A 24,348-nucleotide genomic window follows, 5' to 3' on the forward strand; every position below is an offset into this window, starting at 1 on the left:
AGAAAGAACACAAGGAAGTTGTTATCTTTGAAGATGTATATTCTGTGTTACGCTGGTAGTGCATGTGTAGCCTGAGCCTTAATTAAATGCTGTCCTGGGTTTGTTTGTTTTTCTTATCATGAAAATGTTCTGAGAATTGAGCGTGTAGTAAGAGAGGACCAAATAACAGAGAGAAAGAGAGACAGAGCGAGAGAGAGAAAGGGAGATGTCAGGAAGACAAGGAAGGGCATGATGATTAAAGGTAACAGGTAAAATGCCTCACTCTGTTTTTACAGAAAATTAGACGATAATGAGCAGTTTAATGTGGAGTTTAATGAACGGATGCTTCTTAGCTTGTTCATAAATTAAATACTACAAATAACTGGTTTAATTTGGAGACACTTTGTAAGCACAACGTAAAAATACACCGAATTTCCATAACATGAGTCTGACCATAAACATTAGAATAATGTATATATTAAATAAGTAATTTTTTCCAGGTTCTACTCATACTCCATTTTTTTACAGCTATTGGGCGCCATCTCGTGGATATATACGGTCCTGCCAATCTTCATCAGAACTAAGACAAGCAGTATGTTTACCAACAAATGCATGTATTGTTGCAAAAAAAGTATCTATTAGCAATAAACTTCCGTTTTATTTATTTATCCATTCAACAGATATATCACTGAGTTTTTCATCTTCTCAATTCAATATTAAGACGCAATTGCACTGGCATGTTAACGTTTTTGTTATTTACTATATGACAATAAATATGTGTATTGCCGAGGGGTATATTCCTAATTGGTTTCTCAAAACTTCAGATAATCTGTAAGCAGTTATTCAATTTTGAAAATAATATACTGCTGCTCTCCAACCATGGAATATGACTAATTTTATATTTTAATTTGATTAAAAATTATTTTCTGATGCTATTCTTCTTCCCTTGTCATTTTGAAAGGTATCTGCAGCCGTGTACATCACTGTGGACACAACACTTTCCTTAACATTCCTTAACATCCCTTCGCTTTTATTTACATCTTCATAATGCTCTAGTAATTATCTGAAACCTGAGAGATGGCACCACACTATTCATTCATTGATCATTGGTAACAGCTTCATTCTGATCAGAGTTGCGTTGGGTCCAGAGCATATCCAGAATCATTGGACACAAAGCAGGAACACAAGCTGGAAAAAGGTCCACTGCAGTGTGATTGCACAGGTCTAACATATTAAAATAATTTTATACACTTCAGCTTACTACTCTGTGGAGTCCAGTAGCTGGTACTCTCGCCGTCGACTGTAGCAAATTTTAAGGCCAGAGTCTGCCCACAAGTGAGAGCCCAGTCACTGCCCAATGACTACTTTAAAACACTTGCGAACTACAATTATATTAATATTAAGCTCAATTCCACCATCAAATCAATCCACCATCAAACCAGGTATGCTGAACCTTTTTCTTAAGACTCTGGATCTATATCAAGAAATGGAGAAATTTTAAGATTCAGACTTTATTTATCAAGACCTCACATTCCACAGCAGTGTGTGTTGAAGACTCATGACGCTCATAAAAATGCCCATACCTATACTTATGATTGTGTTTAAATTAATATTTGTTATTTTTATTATATTAATGTTAGATTTTTATAGGATGACTTTTGATGTTTTCTGTTTCTCTCTTTTTGCAGAGGGCAGAGTTACATTTTTGTACTGTAGCATGGCAAAAGTATTTGAATTATGTCTGCTTAATGGTGATTATCAATTATAAATTATTATTATTATTGCTAATTTTAGATAATAACAATATTAATAATTTATCAGAAGTTGGGATACTGTTCACGCTAGGGAGTGAGTTTCAGGATTTTCAGACTTTATGAATAAACTCTATACACAGTATTATTTCAAGTCAAAGAATACTTTATTAAAAAGGAATAATAATTATTTGATACATAGCATAATTATCAAATTTTAACCGCGGGATCAACGAAGGTGAAGCCCATCTTATGACTTAATAATTGGCTAGGCAATATGACTTGTGATTAATGTGTGTTGCTAAATGAAGTAAATTAATGTGTAAATTTATCAAGAGACTTAATTAGACATCATTCATTCACTCATTCATTCATTATCTGTAACCGCTTTATCCAATTCAGGGTCGCGGTGTGTCCAGAGCCTACCTGGAATCATTGGGCGCAAGGCGGGAATACACCCTGGAGGGGGCGCCAGTCTAATTAGACATCAGCTTCTGAAAATGATATATTTATGAGCTTGCTTACTCTTGGCGCAGATCATCCAACCGATGGGTACAGTGGTTCCGTTGCAGTGACAGCAGAGAGTCCAAGCCTGACTATTCCGGTTTTCCCCGTAGGAGCTGCTGAGGCTGGGTTCGCTCAGGAGTTGTCCCTCAGAGCGTTGTGACGTCAGTTGAAGAATTTCCTCTGGCTCACTGTCCTGGTGGGGAGTCCCCAAATGAGGGGGGTGTCGAGAGAAGCACTCTGTTGTTTTTTAATTTTCAGAAGTGACGTCTTGAAGTCTGCATATAACGTTAATATTCTAATTATCAACTAATCTCAGAGGTGGCACCCTAGTCTGGCCAAAAATAGGGTTCACCTGCTTTGATCAGCTGTAAACGAGGCTTTGATTGGGCGACAAAAAAATGACAAACTCGCTGAAGGAGTTATTTCTACAGGAACCTATCTGACTCAATCACAAAAGTTGTGTTTTAAAAGTGGCTTTGAGGTGTTTCCGCAAATACTCCATATATTGATGAGTGGTGTAGGCTACTGCTATGCTGGCTTCACCTGGTTGATATAACAGATGTAGAGGCAGAGTCATCAACTCAAAGGGAGAGACCCCAACTGCATCATGTGGTGTCGCACGTATGGCCATCAGTACAAAGGGTAGCTTGACATCTATCTGGAGGTTTGACCAAGGGAACGATAACCCTTTCTTTTGCAAGGGGGCTCTATGAACAGGATTTGAGGGTTGAAATTGGCAACATACCAGACAGCCTTTTGTTATGGCAAATATAAAATTAATCTCTAAGTATCACCAGGAAGGAAGATCAATGCTCAAAGCGTTCTTTGGGGAGACCAGAGGAATAAGGACACACAGTCAAGGATTCTCTCTTATCTCTCATTTATTGAACAAAATCATGCAGTATATATATGATACACCAGTCATGTACACCATCATGCATTATTACATCAACCCAAACATTCCCTTATTGTTGGATCCTAGTTTATTATTGTCAGGAGAAATGGTTGCAGGTGAGGTGTGTCTTTCAGTTTGTTGACTCCCTTCTTCCACTCTATTTAGTCTCCCCTACTACTCTCAGAATTGCTCTTTTCAGCACTTTCCCACAGTCTCCGTTATCTCCTGGGTCACAGTAACACAACACAATGTAACAAGTCCTTTCAGGTCACAAGCACACTAAGCTGCACACTTAATTTAGTAAGAGTTAATCAAGATTAATCAATACCATTACTCCCTGAATATATTGTATCATTAATATAAATCATTAGTTATCATTAACCATTACCCATTAGTGCTAATCTGCATTTTTCCCATCACATTCCTCCCTTTTTATGATTTAAAAACATCAGTGCATGTGATCTTTAAATCTTCAAAATATTGCTAAAAGAAAATGCAAAAGATAACATCAACCACAGACTAGCTAAGCTCTCAGTCTAGGCATGATAACTCATGCACTTAGAAAAACATATTGAATGATTACATGTGATATGATTACATGTCAAATGATTAAATCAAATAATTATTTTTATACTTATAAAATGATAAAATCAACTTGAAATCAGCATTAATAAATAAACAGTGAGTTTAATGTAAAGATTTACTCCCCATCCAATGAGGCATAGTTTGGCTGGGGCATTTCAAGAGGCATTTCATCCAGCGGATTTCTGTCATGACCAGAGGCTGCAGGGTCAAGCTCCATGTACACATCTGCACTCACCATACTGAATGTAACAGAACGCTCAATAATTTTGATGATAAGATTTCTGATACAGGGAATAATACAACATCCGATTAGTGACATTAATAGAGAAATGATCACCGCGACAGCCAGTTTCAACCCCAGTGCTCCCCATTTGCCAAACCATGCCATCCAGTCATTATTTATGACTAAGTGAAAATCCATACAACTCCTCAGTAAAAGTTGTTAACTCCTTCATCGCCTCAGTGAACGACCCGTTTGCTACTAAGTGATTAGGAATGAAAATGCAGCAATGATCACCAAACGTGTGACATACACCTCCCTTTTCAGCCAAAATCAAATCTAGGGCAATTCGGTTCTGATATGTCATTTGTGAAGTGTAATGCAACTGTTCCTTCAGAATTCTCAGTGTGTCACGAGTCATATTAGCCAGACGTTGTTGATTATACCATATGAAATTTATCCAATCTACATTTTTGTTGACTGTTACCCATACAAAAATAGACTCAAACCCTGCTGCTATAGGGTTCTGTGCTTTGGATTCATCGGATATCCCACGTGGAATGCCTATTGCATCTAAGTAAATCAAACGGTCCCCCATGAAATTTCTCTTGGCCCTGTGAGTCACCCTTTTAGTCAGAAGGTCAGACAATTTGGATTCAGGAAAAATAAGAGTCGGCTCTGCCAACATGACTAGTGCATGTGTACCTGTCCAATTTGAAGGAAGGGTCGATCTAAGACGACCTTTGTTACCACACTGCCAGAATATATCAGCCCTTGGTCTCTGTTGGGTCACCAGGAGCGTGTAGCTTGAGGGATAGAGAGTATTCATGTTCTGAAATGATCTGACCCCAGTTGAAACACTTTTTGATTTTGATCAACCAACCACATGATGGAGCAATGCCTTGGAAAATGTCCCACTTCTATAGCGCAAGGGCGCAAGCAGTTCGCTACAACACACATTATGTCCTTTGACAAGTTTCTGGTGTAACACTCATAGGGAGCATCCAAATTGTCAACATAATCATCTGGGTTTTCAATCATCCCTGTAGGGGACAACATTAAGAAAGATTTAAGCCATGTGGGACATTCACGTCTTATAACTGAATAATTGAATGTTATTGAGCCAGCTGCTAGAGCGCAATCTCTAGGAAACATATAGCCCCCCTTTATTGACTGATCTAAGACGTCTTCATCCTTACACGTTCTACTTTTATTCCCCTGCAGTGAGCATTCTATCTTTAATGGATCTGAATGCATTTTTCTCATGTGTTTGGCACAAGTAGAAGCATTTTAAGGAAATGGCAAATTGGAATGTCCCGGGACCCCATACAGACATAACATGATGAATTTGTGGCTGTTGTGACAGCGTATTTAGCTTTTTGATGCCAAAGATTTGTACCTGACAGTATGTTGTTGCTGGGATAGCCTGAACATTGAAATGACCTAGTCAATGCTGGTGCCAACAACCAAATGATTAACAGTTGGTAAACATTCATTCTTGCTTCACAGCATCGCTGTCGTCTCTCTGTAAGGTTGGTGCCTTTTTGCAGTGCAACACGTGGATCCAGGGTGCGCGTCCCTCGACCATCACCGCAGTTTCAGTAGTGAGCAGGACTTGGAAGGGCCCCAACCACCGTTGATTTCTCCAGTGCTTATGTCTGTGATCCTTTATCACCATCCGTTCTCCTGGTTTCAGAGAGTGTAGCTTCGCCTCCAACGACATTCAGTTTGCATGCTTCTGTGAGAGCCACCAACTCTGCTGCTTGTGCTGATAGAGAACTTGAAAGCCTGCCAGAACACAAACACTCATGCAAGGTCACAACTGCAAATCCCACTCTGTTTTTCACGCAGTCATCGCGAGATGCGGATCCATCCACATACAAATTAAGATCAGCATTATGAATTGGAACATCAGTTAAATCAGGCCTGGGGGAACACACCTGTGAAATGGCTACTAAACAGTCATGAGGTTCTCCATCATCTGATGTAGGGAGTAAAGCTGCTGGATTTAAAATTGTACAACGCTGAATAGTGACACTGGGTAATTCGAGCAGCATAACATGATATCGCAACCATCTTGCTGCTGACAAGTGAGATGTTTTCTGCTCCAACAAAATCATTGAAACTGCATGTAGGACTAACAATGTCAGCAGATTGTAACACACAATATCTCGGGAGGCTAAAACTGCTCTCTCTGCTGCCGCTACTGCACGCAGACACTTAGGCAAACCCTGTGCTACAGAATCAAGTTTTCTAGAAAAATACGCCACTGGGCACTTACGACCCCCATGCTTTTGCAGCAACACAGAAGTCATGAAACCATTTTTCTTGTCTACTGCTTGAAAGAAAGGTTTGTTAGGATCTGGTAAACCCAAAGTAGGGGTTTGTGTCAAAGCAGTTTTCAAATCTGTGAAAGCAAAATCAGCTTCAGGAGTCCATTCAAATTTGTCATGAGTGGATAGTCCTTTCCCATAAATTAGAGCAGATAATGGTGCTTCTTGCTCTGCATAATTTAGAATCCACTGTCTATAGTAGGATGTCATACCCAGAAAAGTCATCAGCTGCCTTTTAGTTACAGGTTTTGGAATTTAGCAAACTGCCAGCACTCGTGAGGAGGACAGTGATTTTCCCCCTGCAGATATGTCATGTCCTAAACAAGACACTTGTTGTTGAACAAATTGAAGTTTTTTCTGACTGACTTTGTGTCCCCTCTCTGCTAAGAAACACAACAGTGCTATTGTGTCTTCTTTGCATGTTTCTGCATCAGGTGAACACACCAGCAGAACATTGATGTATTGTACAAGCGCACTCCCCCCTGGAAAAACAAAATCTTCCAAATCAGCCTTAAGGGCTGCATTGAAAATAGTTTGGGACTCAGCGTACCCCTGGGGCAGGCGTGTCGATGTCCACAATTTACACTTGAATGAAAAATCTAACCAGTACTGGCTTTCCGGATGGACCGGAATGCTGAAAAATGCATTTGCTAAATCAATTACAGGAAAATGAGTACTATTTACAGGTGCCTGTGATAGAATTGTGTGTGGATTCGGAACCTCTGGCGCACGCGGTTGAATGGCGGAATTTACAGCAGGAATCATTGTCAACTTCCAAGTAGGAACTGAAACCCCTACGCAGCTCTGGCCTGTGTGTGTCTGCGGATCGACGAGTTCAGCAGTGCGAAAAACAGAAACCATAGCTGTGTATGGGATTCGGAAAACCCCTGTTCCCCTGCTTCTCTGTACCCCACCATCATTTTCCCAATTTCCCAAAAGGGTGCATTTATGCAACCATGGACCCAAATCCTGACACTCATCCTCACAGGGCTTTGTCAGGGAAACATGGGCTATAGTGCACTCAATTCGGCACTTTTTCTGAATTCCTGAATTAAACAAATGCCTATGTGAGGGTGAGAGAAGGACCTGTGCTGCAGAACGTCCATTTTCCCAGTAAATGTAATTCAAAGTCAGTTTCTCAATTAAAACCCACATGTTCCATTTTGATTCAAACTCACCGTCAGAGCCTTCGTGCACATGTGTTGTGCACTGAAGATCCTCTGCTAACATCACCTGGATGTCTGTGAGGCGGTCAGTGGATATTGGAAATTTAGCTTGTACAGTGGATAATAAATCAAGATCTAATATTAAATTAGCCAGTTTTCACTCATAATTATACAAAGGCTGGGCACATGCCTGCTTTACCATTGCATAATCCACTGAGTCCTCCGCACAAACCTTGATGCCGTTAGAGGATGCTTTTAAAGAAAATTTCAATTTACACATTAAAACACTCCCCAAGAGATTAATTGAACACACTTCTGGAAACAAAAATGCATGTGAAAAAGTTTCCCCTGTTTGTAAAGAACACTTTAAAGGTTCTGTGACAAATTCTGTGGTTTTGGTACCTGATGTTTGGTGATTGATGTTATCGCTTTCCGTGTAAGCTGAGGCTTTTCGGGGAAGTGTGATGCTTTAACAGTGGATGTGGTTGCCCCTGAATCAACCAGAAAACTAAGCTCTCTCCCTGCCACTGTCATGGTTACTCTAGGCATGGCTGTGTAAGCATTAGTTTGTGTTAATAATAAAAACTGTTCACTTATCGACTCTGGTGTTCTTCCAGGCACTCCATTCCCATCCAGCTCCTCCACCCCCAAGGCCTTCTCTCAGTCGGAAGGCTCCATTGCTTGTGGGGCTTGTCTCTGGTTTCCGTGTCTGTTGGGACAATCCCTTATGAAGTGATCAGGTCTTCCGTAAGTGAAACACCCTGCGCTTCTGCCAGCGTTGCCATGGCCTCTTCCGCATCCTCGACCCCTGCCTCGACCTCCGCGCCATCCCTCACCTCTTTGGTCATGGTTTGTTGCCTGCTTCCACAACACCAGCTGTGCATCAACCAGTTTGCGCTCCTCCTTTCCTCATAGTTTTTCTCTCTTGGCATTCAGGAGCTTTTCTGCATGCGCTGCATCTGCATTTTCCACCTCCTTCAGTTGGCCCATGTCCACATCTAAACAGTTGGTTTCGACACAGGCATGTAGATCTGGGCATAACCCGCACACAAAGTGGTATGTAAGCTGGCATTCCCAGGCTGTTATGTCAGCAGTCTCCCAGTCCTCCATTGGTGGTCCATCGCCTCCATGTTTCCTTGTCACCTCCAGAAGGCAGGAAAGGAAGGATCGCGCTGATACCTCCCTTTGATGTGTCTGCACAATGCATCAGATTTGGTAAGATACGCCTGACCCAACTCTGTCCTGTTGGGTTGAATGTCCGCTCCAGTCATGAGATCCCCTTGCACCCTTGTCCAGTCTACTCCCAGCTCGTGCAGGCTCGGACGGAAAGTCTCACAGAACTGTTTTAAGCGTTTGCAGAATTCCTTTCCTCTATCAGTGACATCGGGGAGAGAAGCGGCCACCCCTTTGATCTCAGCAAAAGTCCATGGTCTGAACACCTGTCTGATGGTTTCACCCATTGGAACTTCAAGTATCGGCATGCTAAACTGGTTCATGGCCTCGACCAGGCCGGGAATCTCGTCTCTTTCGTAGTTGTCCCTGAAGCAGAGTTTCATTTTTAGTGGCGCGATCTCCTTTTTTCTGGCTTTTGGCTTTACGCTCAGCTTTGTGATTATCTCGAGTGTGTCTTGAGAGGGAGGGCCTGGGAACAGTGGCTCTGCTTCCTCATCAGTTTCGTCCTCCTTCGCCCTTATCTCTCATGCTGCCTGGATGGGAGGGGCCCTTGGCTGAGTCTGCAGCTGTTGTTGAGCGGTTGGTTGTGTCACGGCGGGTGGAGGGAGTGCAGGTGAATGCAGAGGATGAGGAGGTGCTGAGGCCTGCGCTGGGCGATGTGGATTCACATCCAGGTCCCAGTAGATCTTCAGATATAGGCCATACTCAGGAGGGCATATATGGAACAACAGCACCAACATTTGCACAATTGTTAGACATTGGTGAAACAGCACAAACATTTGGTTTAACATCCTCATTAACTTCTCCCTTCCTTGCATTTCTGTTCTTTTTCAGAATTCTTTTATCTGCTTCTCCGTTCCACATTTGTAGCACCTGCTGGTCCACTACAGACGGCTCTGGAAATTTTATACAACACCCACACCCACTAAGCTGAATATTCTGTCTAAGTATTTCAGTCTCCTGCGTTAATTCATCTGTCAACCATTCCAACTGATTTGGACTGAAACTTCCTCCCTCAGGAAACCCCAGTTTAACCCATTCTCCCATCTGCCTCACACTGCTGGGGCCATACACCTTCAGCATGTGTCTGTATTGTGACGCAGCCTTATTAATTTTATCTTTTTCCTTAGCCATACATAACTGTATTTTAAAAATCCCAAGTTAATTGAATTAATTAACCAAAATTGAAAGAAAAAAACCCTTATAATTATTTTTTAATCAACCCCAGCAAGAAAAAACTCTTGTTGTGTTTTTTTTCCCTTTCTCCCTTAGAAACTACTTTGACATCACCTATATGTTCCTCTCTAGCGAACTATTTCTAAAGACACTTTATTTAATAGGATGTTCTGCCCTAGGAGCTTGTCAGCTCTGGAAACATAAAATTATCAACCATCAACCTTACCATGGTTCAATCAGTGTTCCCTCCTGGTGTCCCATGCCAAGTTCAATATCAGCGGTGCCGGTGGACCCGAAACAAAGCCACCTCCCCACTCAGGAGGCTTTTGGTGGATGGCTGGACTTGCTTTTTCAATCCGCCATTTTCCCCTGCTCAGAAGACACCAGACACATGAGAAATCCCAGACAACGAGCCCCCAAATTGTTATGGCAAATCTAAAATTAATCTCTAAGTATCACCAGGAAGGAAGATCGATGCTCAAAGAATTCTTTTTTTGAGACCAGAGGAATAAGGACATGCAGTCAATGATTCTCTCTTATATCTATTTAGTAAGAATTAATCAAGATTAATCAATACCATTACTCCCTGAATATATTGTATCATTAATATAACTCATTAGTTATCATTAACCATTACTGATTATTTTTAATTTGCATTTTTCCCATCACACCTTTAATTTATCAGCCATATCTTTTACCCTGTGGGGCCAATATGCCACCTGCTGGAGCATGTTGCTTTGACCCATTTGTGTCCCGCAAATGGGGAGTCATGGGCGTGCATCAGCATCACCCCCCTGTGGCACTGAGGAACCACAAACGCAGGTGAAGTGTGCGAGTCAGTGGCATGAACAAGCAAGCCTTTGATGACCTGGAGAGACGCTCTGGTGTTGTATAGGTCTTTAAGGCCTGTTATGGTGTCAAGATCTTGAGCCGAGATGGGACATGTAGATGGGTCAGAGGCATGCATATGCATTTTGGAGAATGACAGGTCCCAAGCCTGGAGAGCAATTAAGTTGATGTCAGAAAAAGCAGGGTTAATGGAGACAATGGTACTTTTAGCATTGTTAGGTGACGCTGTCACTACTGTTTGAGACATTGCTAGGACATTGGTGTCAGGTGGGTTTGGATAAAGGGAGGGATCGAATGTCCATGATGTGCCTTCAGGAGGAAAGGCCTCTTGTTTGGCTAAGCTATCTGCCTGGTCATTGGGTTTTTTGTCATCTCCCGGGATTTGGGAGTGGCCCCTCATTTTCTTACAGAGATCTGCAGGTCATGTATGTCTACCAAGTGTTCACACGCCGCAAAAAGCTCTTTGTGTTTGACTGGCTTTTTGTTTGATGTAGTGTAGTTGTTGATGTTCCACAGTTTCAAGTGGCATGCGAAGCTTAGGCACGCATAGTTGGAGTCTGTGCAGATCACCAACGTTTTTATGCTTTTCTGGATGGCAGACTGAATTGTTATGAGAATTTCTGCTATTTCAGCATATTGGGAGGACTGAGCACCCAATTTGAGCATTAGGGGTTCGTGAGGCCACCCGTTTATTCCGACAATGCCCACCCTTGCCATTAATGTGTGTTCACGGTGGAACGAACAACCATCTACATATGCAGTGACAAGGTCTTTGCATGTGTTAGAGTCAAAATAGTGGTGGTTAGCCACGGTAGGTACGAGGGTTTCTGGAGTCTGTAGCACTTGGGAAGGAATGTTTCCTTCGCATCGCCTGCAGGAGGAAAGGCCTGTGCCTAGAGGGCCCTTGTAGTTTTGTGTGTAACATACCTCCAAGTCAAAGATTTGAAGAGCCATTAGCCAGGAGGCTACTCAAGCATAAGTCACGACACCCTCTTGAATTCGTTGGCTGTTCAGGAAAGTGACTGGCTGATGATGAGTTTCAACAATCACCTTCTGACCACCTAGGTAGTTGTAGAAGTGTTTAACTGCCCACACTGTTGCTAGTATAGCTTTTTCGCAGTCACTATATTTGTGTTCAGCAGCCAGCATAGTTTTACTAGCATAGGCTATGACACATTTGTCTTGGTCATGTAATTGATGCAGACCGCAGCTCAGACAGTGGTCAGAGAATCCACTTCTAGGTAGAATTCTTTGCTACTGTCAGGATAGGCAAGGCATGGGGCCGTGCACAGTTTCGATTTCAGTGCCTGCATGGCTTGTTCCTGGGCTTTGCCCCAGGTGAATTGGGTATCCTTTTTTAGTAGGTTATAAAGTGGACGGGCTAGGTCCGCATAGTTTTCGATGAACTGGTGTGAGTAGTTGCGTACCCCTAAGAAACTATGGAGTTCCTTAAGATTAGTTAGTGCTGCGAGGTCTGTTATCCCTTGCACTCGACTCACTTGTGGTTCAACGCCATTAGTGCTCACGAGTAGACTGACGTAATTCACCTTTGTTCTGCACCACTGACACTTGGAGAGTGATATTTTCACACCTGCTATCGTGAGCTGGTCAAGAACATGATAAATCTCTTCAATGTGTGCCTGTAAAGAGTGGTTATGCATGAGGATGTCATCCACATATATCAGGGTGCCTCGCTCGAGGGATTCAGGGCATGCTTTGTTCAAGAAAATGTTGAACTCTGCTGTCAAGTTGTATGCTGTCGGTTCGCAAAGCTGAAAGCTAGCTTGTGTTGGTCTTCTGCTTGCACATCCAGAGGCTACATCGATGGTGGAAAAGTATTTAGCATTTTGGACTGAGGGAAGGTCTTGCTCTAATTGTGTCATCCGCCACCGAGACAATGGAGCTTGTTGATTAAGTTTCCGATAATCAATGGCCAGGCGCCATTTACCATTGGGTTATATGACAGGCCATAATGGTGCAGAGTATGTGCTGTTGCAGGGTCGAATTATGCCCTTTTCCAGCAAGTCATCAATGATTTCCTGTAATGGTCCATATGATGCCAATGGGACTTTGTATTGGCGGACAAACGTGGGTGGTGCTCCTGGACAAGAGTGAATGTGCACTGAGTGAATGTCAGTGAGACCACAGTCCATTGAATTTTTGGCAAAAGATTTTTGATATTTACAAAAATATCAAAAATATTTGACACACCACAGAGTTTTCTGTGTTCTGCTTCACTTTGGAGTGCATCGGCTTCCTTTAGAACTTGTTCGACTTGAATCATAAATTCTTTTGAGTTCTCAAAAATAATTCTTTTTGAGTTCTTTTGGATTGTGGGGACTCAAAGTGTCTTTTCCCATTTTTGAGAGAAGGGATGGTTCCCAGGAGGTTTCCAGGGATTCCAAAGAAAGGACCATGACCGTCATTTGATTATCATCAGCTAAATCTATTCTGCAAATGGCGTCTTTGCTCATGTCCAGAGCCTAGAAGAGAGTAACGGCTTGTGCCGTTTGAGTATAGAACACCTTTGGTTCTGGGTGCTCAAGGAGCAGGGACTCAGGCATTGGTCCTATAATAGGGATTTACAACTCAAAATCGTGGAATTTCGTACTGACCAACCAAACCAAAGCAGATGAATGAGGAATCGTTAAGGGTTGAGCGGTTTCATTTCGTACGAACAGATAGGTGGATCTTGCTCGTGTTTTCACCAAAGGTGTGGCTTCTAAGGTGACACCTAGTTCAAAGAACTGAGGTGACAGTTGGAAAAGCGCATGAGCGTGACTTAAGTGTTGGCCAGGCCGCATTACCAAGCGGATGGGTACATTTGCGGTTTTCGCGGGTATCACAAGGGAACCTTGGTTGGCAACCTGATATACCTCAGGAATAGTTTGCTCTGAGCCTAGGTTGCTGGGATCTGAGGACCAGGTTTCTGTTGAAATTTCAGTCAAGGACCACAGCACATTATTGAGGGTGTCTACGTGGACAACAAGGTGCACCAAGAAATCACTTCCAATGTAAATGTCATGTGGCAAGCTAGGGACGACCAAGAAGTAATGGGTGAGTACCCTATTGTTCAATTGGATTGTTAGAGCACAAATTCCATCAGTGGGTGACATTACTTTTGATGTTGTGTCGAGAGGAAAGCGACAAAGACTGCTCACCAAAGGAATATTTGGTTGAGTGAGGCACAGGGTCTCAAAGAATGTTCTGCTTATGGCAGACTTGTCAATCCACAGAGCCAGAACGGCATTGTCAATGTGATGACCTTGTATTGTGAGGCCATTCTCGATGGGAAGTCCAGGAGTATCTGTGAAAGTGAAAGTGCACAGAAATGTGCTCCGCTGTTCTAACATGGCATTAGGGGGCCAAGAAGAGACTGCGGTCTCTGGGGTGGCTACCATGGGCTCAATTTCCTCCTCCTCAATGTGAGGGGTCGGACTTGGTGGACCTTCTATCGATTCAGGTTGGATTTTGAGGCGGCAACACTGAGGCGGCAACCAGTGGTGTGGGGTGCAAATGGGCAAAGGCTCATGCACTTGTGCCCAGATTTTTGACCTTTTGAAGTCAATCAGTGGTTTGAATCGGTTAAGGAGGTCTTTGCCGATGAGGAAGGGAATTGTTTCAAGAGGAGACACGTGAACTGGATGCACCAAAGTCATCGGCCTGATGGCTAACTGTAGTAGTGCCATAGATTGAATTGTGAGGCCTGCATGTGAATAAGGTTGAATTTTAAGAGAACAGTCTTGGAGCTGTAGCTCACGATTTTCATGCTGCGCAATGGCTCGAACCTGGTGGAACAAGGTGGAAGACATTAGGGTGACATCTAATACAGTGTCCAGCAGGGCCTTATGCACTAACCTTCCTTCCACAATGTTGGAAAAATAGAACTTACGTGCAACCCCTTTTTCAGTTAAATGTCCCATGAACTGATGGACGGATGTGTCGTCTTCAATGACTGAGGGATCATCTGGCTTTAAACCTTCTCTGCCATCTAACTGAACAACCAAGACAGTCCTGGAGGGTGTTTGTGAGTCACCCCCCTGCACCATTTGGTTCCCAGCGCTTGTCTGGGTCACAAGTAGATCGCACTGTACAATGGAAGACGGAGCTTCGCTTGTCACCTCTCCTACATAACTCTCTACCATTTCTGGTGTGTTAGAGAATGGCTCTAAGTCAGATTGCACAGAGGTGATTCTCTTTACAAATCATTGCAAGCATTCTGCGGATTTTCTCTAACTCCGCAGAGTTAAGTTCCTTGCCTTTAGACGTGCCTTTGGCATGATTTTCTTTATTTTGATACCAGTATTTTTAGTAGAATTAGAAGGCAGGTTCTTAGCTGTTCGCTTATATCCCTTATGGGGATATGCTGCTTTTCTGCGGCCCGCACCGCTGTTTTATGCAGGGTAATAGTCACGACCATACCCAGACCTGTCCCGAGGGTTCCAGAAATCTTTGCCTCAATTTCTGTCTGGCCTGTGAGGAGGGTAGTGTTTGTAGTATTGTGAGGGCGGAGGAGATTTTGGGCTCTCTCTGGACCACAGTGTTTGTGAAGGGTCCTGGGTGTATCTTGGTGGATCGGCATGGGTAGCACCCTCCAACTCTAAAGGTGGAGAGTTGCAGTTGACATTTAAGACTAGGGGTATTTCAGGCTGTTTAATTGCATTTTGTTGGGATATTAGGAAACCTCTAAGAGGTAAGTCTAAGAGGGCAAGCTGAGACTCCCAGCTGGTGACTAGTGTGGGGATGGATGTTTTGGATAAATAACGTTTATATAACGGCCCGAAATATGCCTGTCTGAGTCTGTTATAATACTGCTGAGGGGATTCCTGGCATTGCTGTTTTACATTCAAAGCATCGGCCAGTTCTGTCTGTGAAAGGTAATTGGAGAGTTCTTCCTCCAATGAAATGTTGGTCCATGCTGTTCCTGCCGGGTTGAAGAGAAGAATATCAGCGAATTCCTCGGGGGCCATTTGCTGATCTTGCAATAAGATTGAGACCGAAGCTGGGTGAAACATGCCCAGGGGGGCTGGGGGTCTCCTCACGTAGTGAGTTTTATGACTCAGTTCCCAAGGCTCTGTTGGCATTATCTTTGGTTTAATGGTGGTCATAACTTTCGAACGACCACTTAGTATAGAAAGGCTTTTATTGACAAAAAATAATGTATCAAACAATTATATTCATTACCATTTTAAACTTACCACACTGCTCTGATTCTCCTGACCCTTGTCAATAACAATTCTGTTTGAATCCTTGTCTGTATCATCTAAAGACAAGCCTAATAACATATACTTCAACAAAGCATTTATACATTACACCATAATAGTAATGTCCATCAAACATAAAATCCAACTAACCATAGTTGCAACCTCTTAAAAACTCTGCTTCGAGGCAATACAATCTAGTTTTAAGCAGAGCATTGCACATTAAATGCCATTCATCGTTTCCAAGTGGTTCACCTGAGGAGTCACACACATGCACATAGCACTCCTCCCTACATTCCCTGTTTTTGAATGTGGTATAAACTTACATTAGGGATTCCTCCCCAATATACTCAGGCCTTGCACAAGCACATTACTACTCACTTTGGTGTTTACCGATTATGGCCTTGATCTCAGGGCATGAATGCAGAAATATTGGTGTAGGCATTTGTTTTTGTGGGTTTGTCACAGTTGTCCTTCTCATAGAAAGAAGCAATGCTGACTGCAGTGTTATTACACACCAGCGTCCCCCTTCAACAAAACATAAACAAGGTTAACACACTGCTGAACTAAATCTTTATAAAGCTTCTGCTAAAATTCTAAAAACTGATGTTTTTTTCTGACCTGGAATTGGGCTTAGACCTGGACTAAATTGTACTTTTTTGTGGTTAATCTCCAATCAGAATGCTGGGTAGTTTAGGACTAGGCTTAATCCTGGTCCAGGAAACTGACATCTGCTTGGGTTTAATGGGTTTAATCTTAGGGATAATTTACCTCACACAATCCACCTTTAACACCACCTGCACACAGTATGTTGCTGTAGTTCCAGTATCTTTCACAATCTTATAGACTGTGATGTTCGTCTCCAGAAGTATGTTACTTGCATTTCCCTTGGTTTTAATTCTTCCCCAACCAGCTACGCTGCAAGTCCCACCTATGCCTTTGCTTAGTTTAGAGATGGAAATCTTGGCAGCATTCTTTCTATTTTCAGTTGAGTTTCCTAGCTGTAACAAAGCCAAGGACGTTAGTTACAAATGTAGTAAACAAAACTTGATTAATGAGAAAGAATCTGGATGGAGGAGCATGGTGGGAGATACTGCTGTCTTCTGTGCTGCAGACAAGGGTTTGATTTTCCCACTCGAGCGATAAGGTCTCCTTACTGTAGAATAAAAATCCTTGGTTAACATTACATTTGCTGAATGATGTTCTGGGGTCGTATTCTTTAAGCATCAATAAGGTTACTAACAGCACTGGGCGTAACAGCCTCATGACTCTTAATTTAAACCTGCTCTGACTCCCTGTCACTTCGAAGTGCATACATTACACATGCCAAAATCTGGTTCAGATACAGTGAAGTTGTGACTGAAATCAGGTAGTCACTGCAGTCATTCCAGGCCAAATGTGGGCCATAAGAGAACTGCGGATGGGCCACATTTAGGCCCAATATTTTTTTGCTCTCTGGGAAAGAGTTTACATTCAAAAAGATGATGTCATTGGTGGGGAAGGGGTAAAGGAACTCTGGATGTATGTGGTGCTCTGTTACTGCTATACGTTCAAAGATGTTGGACTTCAGATTATGAGCTCCGATCACTGCTGTCACGTTAGCTTCATCCAGGCCAATCCTAGAGGAACCAGGAGACAGAAACTTTAGTCAGTTTACTCCTCAGTTTAGTAATTGTCCACTTCTGTCATTACTACTAGATTTTCAGTCACACCATGCTGACAACCTGTGAAGTGTTGTCTTTTAAAATTTGTTCTTTTGTTCCTGCTTTCGTCACTGGAAGTTGTTGTTTTTCTGCTGGCAAGTTGTTTCTTGAAAATAGGAGAGGAGACTCATAAAGTAGAGATGAAAATGAAGTTTATTGGGAGCGCATGGGTCTCTTCCTAAACAAGTCTGAAACTCTCTCTGTACAATACCCTTTTAAGGATAACACAGTGATCCTCCCACCCTTAACCACACCTAATCAATTACCATAGCAATCAGGTTAACAGAAATGGAGAACCCCTGCTGTGTTAGGGACATCCAGTCTGTCTTCAGCTTGGCCCAAATGGTTGGAACAAAAGGCACCCCATGGTAATTACTTTATACAAAGTCACCAAGGTGGTTGCATCCTGAATTATCTTAGAGTTCATGTGAGGAAGAGAGTGTAAGAATAATTATTTTCAACAGAAGACTAGCAAATGCTTCTTCTGATACACGTGTTAGCGTAATTTGTAAGAAAACACAGAAGAGCAACTATGATTGTTTAATGCAGGATGTGCCCTGTAAAGGACTGGCACCCGCTTCAAGATGTGATCCCGCCTTATGCCCAGTGATTCCGGGTAAGCTCTGGACCTACCGTGACCCTGAATTGACTAAGCAGTTACAGACAATGAATGAATTAATGAATAATGCAGTATGTAATAAGACTTCAAAATATGCTAAAAAATGAATATGCAGTAATAAATCTGCCATAACCTGAACACAGGCCACATTTGATTTTTATGCATTTTTAAATGAGCAAATAAACAGAAACTAGGCAGTAGTGTCAGTCAGATAAAAAGGTCAGTTTGCCCAAAACTATATAGTAAAAAAAGAGCATACGCTTTCCTGCAATGTGCAGTCATCATGACAAAGAGATCAGACGCAAGGAAACCCACACAGACATGCTCCCCATTTCCTTGTAGCGTCCCATATAGACCATGTAGTGAGAGAGATGCAGGATTTCAGTACAGAGACATGCTGGTTATAAGTACATACTGGTATATATATTTTTCACTCTTCTCAGAAACAACACTGAATCAAAGCTCTAAAATCACCAGTTACTGCCATTAAACAATGTACATTTTAAAAAATACACTGCAGCAAACTTGGTCAATGAAATCAATGTAACCTAGTCAGTGTTTCTTATATCTGTGTTATTGATTATGTTCAGTCAACCGCTATGATCAGGTAATAATAAGCTCTTAAGGTGAATTACTTTTCTTCTAGACATATTCTTGTTGTAAGTTAATCTATCAAAATATTGCCCAATAATTCAAGTTTTGTAACAGCATGATTTTGGGAATTGGACAACACCCAATATTTTACCCTCAACCCTATATATACTCTACCTCTACCAGGTCTCTGTCCCTTGTTTTTGTGTTCATCTATCCAAGTCACTCTGAACTCCTGTCCATTTCAGCCTTAACGGGTGTCTTATGTACTAGCAAATTTGGCTCATTTTGCTTGAAATAATCAATATTCAAGAAAATAGCTGACAGATTTAGATTATTGGGTGATCTATGCTATTAATGATAGTCATGTACAGGCCTAAATTGTGGATGGTAGTAACCATTAGCACTGTGTGATTTTACTCTATAATATATTGTTGGTGACCCCTGACCACAAAGGTTGTGTGGTATGTGACACATTGGCTGGTGAAATGGATTTATCATTAATGTACTGCAAACATTATAGTAAACAAGCAAGACTCTGTAAGGATTGTAAGACTTCAGTTTACTGAAGCACACACCTGCGCTGTACTGGTTTCCCATTATGACCTATATATATATAATTTTAGGCTTCATCCTGGGCATTGTCAAAGACAATGATAATGTCTAAGAAGAGAATAACATATGCAGCCATTCATTTATATAAATGCACTCCTGATGGTGTAGCTCCATTCATGGGTTTAATCTTTGACATAATTATGCACAAAAACTCCATTCGAGTGCTAATAGCATCATATTTGCAGAATCTTTTACATTCTGTATATTTTATAAACCTATAATTACAGTATACGACGTGAGAGGACAGATGACATCCGAACAAGTGGTGAGAAAACTCATAACAGTTTTTAAGGCAGAAATGGTTTATTTATAGTGAAATAACAAGTTCTAGGTGAAGTTCTAATGACAGTACTTCATCCATATTCAGTCAACATTTAACCTTACATTCTTTTACAATGGCATAGGTTTAACAACATAGGCTCTTCCTTCAGTGAACTGAAACAGCACTAAAACCAAATAATGGCCTCTTTACAGTGGAATTACTGGTGTTGAATGATTTTCTTGATCCAGGGCATGAATGCAAAAATATTGGTGTAGGCATTTGGTTTTGTGGGGTTGTCACAGTTGTCCTTCTCGGTGAAGGAAGCAATGCCGACTGCTTTGTTATCACAGACCAGAGGACCACCAGAGTCCCCCTGCAACAAAACATAAGCAACGTTAACACACTGCTGAACTAAACCTTTATAAAGCTTCTGCTAAAATTCTAAAAACTGATATTTTTCTCCTGATCTGGGATTAGGCTTAGATTAGGAGATAGTTAATCTCCAATCAGAATGCTGTGTAGTTCAGGACTAGGTTTAATCCTGGTCCATGAAACTGAAATCTGCTTGGGTTTAATCTTAAGGATAATTTACCTGACAAAATCCACCTTTATCACCACCTGCACACAGTATGTTGTTGTAGTTCCAGTATGTTTTACAATTTTCATAGACGATGACGTTTGTCTCCAGAAGTACGTTACTTGTTTTTCCCTTGGTTTTAATTCTTCCCCAACCAGCTATGCTGCAAGACCCATCCATGTCTTTGCTTAGTTTAGAGATGGAAATCTTTGCAGCATTCTTGCTGTTTTCAGTCGACTTTCCTAGCTGTAACAAAGCCAAGAAAATGTGTTAAATGTAGTAAACAAAACTGAACTTGATTAATATGAGAGAATCTGGATGATGGAGCATGGTGGGAGAATGAAAATTGGGCAAAATTACATTTGCTGAATGTTGTTCTGGGCTCGTATTCTTTAAGCATCAGTAAGGTTACTAACAGCACTGGGTGTAACAGCCTCATGACTCTTACTTTAAACCTTCTCTGAGTCCCTGTCACTTTGAGGTGCACACATTTGTGATGTCATCAGTCAATCAATCAAAATGTATTTATACAGCACATTCTTTTAAGTGATGTTGTCACAAAGCAGCTTTACAGAACTGGTATCAGAACAGATAACAATGTGGATCAGAAAGCCCCATGCGAGCAAGCCAAAGGCAACAGTGGCAAGGAAGGACTTCCTTGAGGCTGGAGGAAGAAACCTTGGGAGGAACCAAGACTCACAAGTGGAACCCATTGTTCTCTGGTCAAACTTCTGATAGAAATCAAAGAATGAAACAGATTAAAAACAGTTAAAAACAGAATGGAAAGACTCAGCTCACCCCCCAAAGACCCACCCAACAGTTTTTTGAGAACACCCCATCGAAAACAAATGCATCAACATGGAAATTACGGCAGCGTATATTAAATGCTTCACCATTAAATTTTTCACCACATATGAACATAACATCATTTTTTCTCCTCATCCAGTCCATAACTTTCCTCAGTTCTATTCCAGTTCTTTAGGTAAAACCTTTAGGTTTTTATTTTGTTTGTTTCTCTCGTGTAAACTCAATACAGCGCCATATCAGACTATTATGTGCTCTTCCTTATTTCTATATTCACTGTCCATTGTCTCAGCTTCACTGACCATACAGGAGCACTTTCTACTCTTACAATTACAGAGTGTAGTCCATCTGTTGCTGTGCACACATTGTTTGTCGCTCTTCACACTGTTCTTCAATGGTCAGGACCCCCACAGAGCAGAGAGTATGATTTGGTGGTGGATCATTCTCAGTGCTGCAGTGACACGGACACAGTGTTATTTCTAGCAGCTGATTTTTATTTAGTTTTAATCTTAGTCTTTAGACTAAAATGTGTATTATGTTTAGTCTTGTTTTAATCATTGAATTCTTCTCAGATTTAGTCTGGTTTAAGTCGAAGACAAATACCATTTTTGTGTACTTTTAGTCCATTAAATAAACATTTATTAATGTAGTAAAATAAACCAACATTACCAAAATGGTTAGTGAAATATATGAAAATGGTAAATAAAAATGAAAACAGTCTTTAAATATTTTTTTTCACTTTTCCTTTTGTCACCTGTTCCCATCACACACCCCACAGTTAGAATATCTCTGCTCTACAGCCTCACCAACCAAAGTGGGCTTGAGTATCCTATAGAAATAGTGTAGAGTTGATTTTTATTTAGTGAATGTGTTCGTAAGAGCTTTACTTCTTTATTCTGTTGAAGTGTAATGTAACTAAAGTGCTAGTGTATCTATTTCTAGCAGAAAGTATCCTCCTATGTTGTAGTGCGTATAGACCATTAACCTTTAACACTAAGGGCTTGATATTTCAGTTCTTCACACTCATCACAACATACATTTCACACTCAAAGAAGTTACTATTAATTTTAGAATACACTGAAAGGCATGTCCTAATATCAATACCTGTACAATAAAGCTAGGCTGAAAGTAAATAGCAGGGTTTACCTTCAAAAGCATGATGTCATTGCTGGGGGCAGGGTAATGGATCTCTGGAGGAAAGTATGGGTCCTCTTTTACTGCTATACGCTCAAAGTCATTGGACTTCAGATCATGAGCTCCGATCACTGCTGTCACTTCTGCCTTATCCAGTCCACTCCTAGAGGAACCAGGAGACAGTAACTTGTTGAAAAATGTTTTTCTTTACTCAGTTTACTCCCCAGTTTAGTAATTGTCCACTTCTGTCATTACTACTATGTTACACACAATCACACCATGCTGACAAACTGTGAAGACTAGCACATGCTTCTTCTGATACGTGTGAAGCCAGCCTCCAACAAACTGCCAGTGACCTAATATCATGTCAGATTTAACAAGCTAAGTTATCTTTCCTATTTAAAGTTACTGTGTTGGAGATAAAAGATTTATTTACAATTGTGATGAGAGTAGTCTCTCAGCTCCACTGAACATACAGGGTTTCCTCCCACAGTCCAAAAGCAGACGTTGATAGGTGGATTGGCAAAGTGTGTTTGTGTGTGTGTGTGTGTGTGTGTGTCACCCTGTGAAGGACTGGTGTGTTCCTGCCTTGTGCCCAGTGATTCCGTATAGGCGCCGGACCCACCATGACCCCGAATTGGATAAGCGCTTACAGACAATGAATAAATCTTAATCTTAACCATAATCTTTACATGGGCCACATTTTATGTTTGCCCAAAACAATTCAGTAAAAAAGAGCATACTCTTTCCAGCAGTGTGCAGCCGTCATGACAAAGAGATCAGAAACGAGAAAACCCCCACAGACGTGCTCCCCGTTTCCTTGAACAGAAACCATGTAGGGTCTGGAGTGGGGCTTTGCCTCTGTGCCATTTACGATACCCACATTCACACTGGCTGAGAGAGAGAGAGAGAGAGAGAGAGAGAGAGAGAGAGAGAGAGAGATGCAGGATTTCAGTACAGGCACATGCTGGTTATAAGTACTTACTGGTATGTATATTTTTCACTCTTCTCAGAAACAACACTGAACCAAATCTCTAATATCACCAGCCACTGCCATTGAACAATGTACATTTTAAAAGATACACTGCAGCAAACTTGGTAAATGAAATCAATGGAAATTATTCAACGTTTCTTATATCTGTGTTATTGATTACGTTCAGTCGAGCGTTATGATCAGGTAATAATAAGATCTTTAGATCATATACGTTTCTTCTACACATATCCTTGTTGTAAGTAAATCTATCAAAATATTGGCCAATAATTTTCATTGTGCAAGGGCACTTCAGGTGTGAATATTGTTGTCTCTAAATTCACTTTTAAGCCATTGCTGCACATAATTTGACATATTTGTGAGTTTTTTAAATGTCCAAAAAGCGTTTATAGAACTGACTGTTAAGTTTTCTAATCAGGTTTAGGTCATGTTCAGAATTAAGAAGTTTATACGCTGATACATGTAAATAAAAAAAAAACTCATTAATTTTAATTACGTTGTATCCTGTTCTAATTATAATAATACATATTCCACATTGTCCTAGTCTTCACAAACACTGGAGCTGTTCACATTTACATTGATTGCATTTGGCAGATTCTCTTATCCATAGCAAGTTACAGTTTAAATCCTGTTGCAAATGGGAGCCAATGTAGTGCTGGAGGTTTGGCAAAGGACCCTCATTGGTGTAGCATTGGGGGTTTACCCAGCCACACAATTAACCTTCCAGAGCACTATACATAGCAAACGGTTCATAGCTGTTTTAGAGAAGACAGCCATCACAACCAAAGATTTAGACCCTCAATTTTGACAATTTCCACTGAGCTACTGGACAAAACAGGCTATGTGTATGATTATGTGTGTGTGACACTTACCTGAGTGACCGAGGGGCAGCAGTACAGCCGGCAGTAGGAGAAGATGAACCAGAGCCATGACTCTATGCTTTATGTTCTCCACAGTGAGGGAGAGGATGTTTAATACAAACTGCTCCTTCTTAATTTCCACCAAATTTCCTGTGTGGTTTACTTTCACGGAGACCGTTTCAAAGATTAAAGACAGAGTTATCAGTTCTGATCATGGGGTGTGAACATAAAGTTCTTTTGGTTTCTTTTTATACTCTTGGCCCTATCATTATCTGGCATTACAACTAACAACTGGCCATTGAAACATCAAAATGATTTTGAAGGTGTAATGTAAGGTAAAAAACATTACATAGCGTT

General features: G+C 41.4%; 1 protein-coding gene across 1 annotated transcript in view; it reads right to left on the reverse strand.

Annotated features, from left to right (window-relative positions):
* Positions 1 to 24,348, reverse strand: part of LOC136671575 (guanine nucleotide-binding protein G(q) subunit alpha-like) — a 141,133-nt gene that overhangs the window by 4,408 nt on the left and 112,377 nt on the right. The window lies entirely within an intron of this gene.

The sequence above is a fragment of the Hoplias malabaricus genome, chromosome 16 (assembly GCF_029633855.1).
Source record: "Hoplias malabaricus isolate fHopMal1 chromosome 16, fHopMal1.hap1, whole genome shotgun sequence".
Classification (NCBI taxonomy): Eukaryota; Metazoa; Chordata; class Actinopteri; order Characiformes; family Erythrinidae; genus Hoplias; species Hoplias malabaricus.